Source organism: Montipora foliosa, chromosome 7 (genome assembly GCF_036669935.1).
Source record: "Montipora foliosa isolate CH-2021 chromosome 7, ASM3666993v2, whole genome shotgun sequence".
NCBI classification, from domain to species: Eukaryota; Metazoa; Cnidaria; class Anthozoa; order Scleractinia; family Acroporidae; genus Montipora; species Montipora foliosa.
The window spans coordinates 19911566-19914065 of record NC_090875.1 but is presented as its reverse complement, the minus strand read 5'-3'; the positions used below and the strand labels follow the sequence as shown (position 1 = coordinate 19914065).

The 2500-nt window shown below is 37.5% G+C and overlaps 1 protein-coding gene across 1 annotated transcript in view; it reads left to right on the top strand.

Annotated features, from left to right (window-relative positions):
• Positions 1-1211, top strand: part of LOC138011243 (FYVE, RhoGEF and PH domain-containing protein 4-like) — a 28017-nt gene extending 26806 nt beyond the window's left edge. The window contains exon 15 of the mRNA XM_068858195.1: positions 1-1211. This exon is cut by the window's left edge and continues 1968 nt beyond it. The gene's annotated coding sequence lies outside the window, so the exon portion shown is untranslated.
• The last annotated feature ends 1289 nt before the right edge of the window (positions 1212-2500 follow it).

Sequence of the window (2500 nt, the reverse complement as noted above, 5' to 3'; positions counted from 1 at the left end):
TATTTGCATTATGATGTAAAATTTAAAAGATGTGGAAAATACCTGGAACAACGTTTTATTCCCGAAGGGTTTGACTAGGGCACAACATCATGATCGAGTTAGCCGATTTGGTCTATACACCTTATTCCAAAATGGCCGCCAATTTAGTATTGTTTTGTTATGGCCTCGTTCAAAGTTAAGACGGAATCCACCAGAAGTTCGAGTAACAAGTGGACAAAAACCTAGTACCAAGATTATAAACACCGTATTGCAAACTTCTGTACGACTGTTTTAAATATCTTCTCAAAAAAAAATCATTTCTAGCAACACCAAACGTCAAAAACAACTGTTGAACTTCGTAAGAAACATTTGAAAGTACTGGTGAAATGAAACTGATGATGAAATTTTACCTGTGTTTGCACGATTTCTCTGAACGTTGAAATTTAATTTTTCTCGTTCCCATGGGAAATTGTTTTCGGTGTTATTTCAGGCAACTATTTATATCTTTAGCTTTCAGGAAATATAAAAAGGACTGTAAAATACTTAAAATTAATCTGGTACCAGATTTTTGCCCACTAAAAACTGAAATTGCTCGATTTTCTATCGGATTTCGTCTTAAGTATTATTTTGAATTTTACGTTCGAAAGCGAGGCCATAAGGGCCAATTTGCATGGAAACGAAACAATACTAAAATGGCAGCCATTTTGGAATAAGGTGAATAATAGTATAATTACAAAGGTGATTATTTGAAAAATAAGCATTTTATTAAAACAATTAATTGCTTCGTCTGTCACCTCGACAAAGAGTCTTGCGGCCATCTTGAAAAAAAGCTTATAGGTAGTTATCGGGCAAAAATCACCTCAAGTGTAAACATTGAGGGCAGAGAATTTTCCATAGGCACTTGTATAATTATACTAATGCTTCTTATCTTGTACTTAAAACTGTATGTTATGATTTTATATGCTATCTAATTTAAGAAGTTAAGAGGTTTTGTAAATGGATCTAGCACTTCTCCTTGCATGTTCAAAGAAGGTGCTTCGGAGGGCATTTGTTCCTATAGAGATAAAACTATATTTTTTTACGCTTTGAAAGTAGTGAAATAAGTTTCGAAAGAAAAAGAAGGTTTATTTGTATCAAGAAAAAGTATTTTAGATAAATGCCAGTGTATTTTGGCGGAGACTCGCGCTTCTCCATAACGGCATGAAAATAAAGAGGGCATTCTCTTTGTCTCGTTTTCTTTTCGTAGTCTTTAAACTTTATTGCTCCATGGGGTGAAAGTTAAGGGTGAAGAAATTGACTCGATTAAGCCACCCTTTGAGTGAACGCCGTGTTAGTAAATGCGAGGTACGAACCTAACGTCCATGATTCGTGGATTTGAAGTTAAGGTTTTGAAGAAGAGAATGTCATTCGAGCCCTTTGTTTGACACGCTCTCCTTCCTGAATACTTCAATGCTTCAAGGCGCTGGCCTATATGAGCGAGAAAGATAGAATGCCTTCATTTTAATAGCATGTCCAGAGGTACTACGTTTTTCTCTCTTCTTCAAACATTCCGTCAGCGCATGCGTAAATGTTCTGGTTCTCCGAAACGTATCCATTCTCATCACCAGAACCTCGTATCGACCCAAGGCTCTGGTAAACTCTATGTCGGAGAACATGCGCCGTTGGGTTCTAATAGCCAGAATTTAGCTATTTGAACCTTACTGCACCTGCTCACTTCTCGTGCTAACATGAATGCGCCAATTTAGAGACGTTTTTGATTGTTCTTTACGAAAACTAATAAGAAGACACCTTGATTCAGGGTTCTCCAGAGCTCTCTTAACTCCTTCAGACAAGAGAAGAGCTCTGGGGTCGAGAATTGATACTTACCATACCAAAAAAAGATGCTGGTTTTACAAGGAATCGACATTTCAGTTGATTGTACAGGCATAAACGTAAATGAAGAACCGTGCGTGTCTGGTCTTCTGGAGACAGAGTTGAGAGATTGTTTCATGCAGATTGGGACGCCTAAAATGTTATGTTGTAAAAATGGCGGTTCGCGAGTGAAGTTTTCTGTGGATGAATTCCAGGACCTACCGATACAATAGGCCATTTTCGAAATATCAAATATTCAGCTTTATAGTAAGGCAGTGAGGACAAAAAAACAATAGAAACCCGTTGTTGCAGCTGGTAGGACTAGGTAGCCCTACACTTAAAAAAATATATGAAATGAGAATCGGGGGAGCTTTCCTGCTCGTGTAATGACACAATTTACCTAAAATTATTTTTGACCATGAACGAGGCAACTTGAAAAGCACGAGACTGGCCCTCATCAAATAAGTTATTAGCGTAATTCGGGCATTTTAAAAATATTTCGAAGCTCCTTTTCCATCTCAGGCCTTTTGAGAGTTCACTTACAGTGTTGTTCGAAGCGCTTCTAAGAGCGAAAACACTTACTAAAATTATCCGCCACAAAATGTCATAATCAAGTTTGTCCATGTGTTATCCATGGTCACTATCTCTAGGACAATAGTGGACGAGGTTA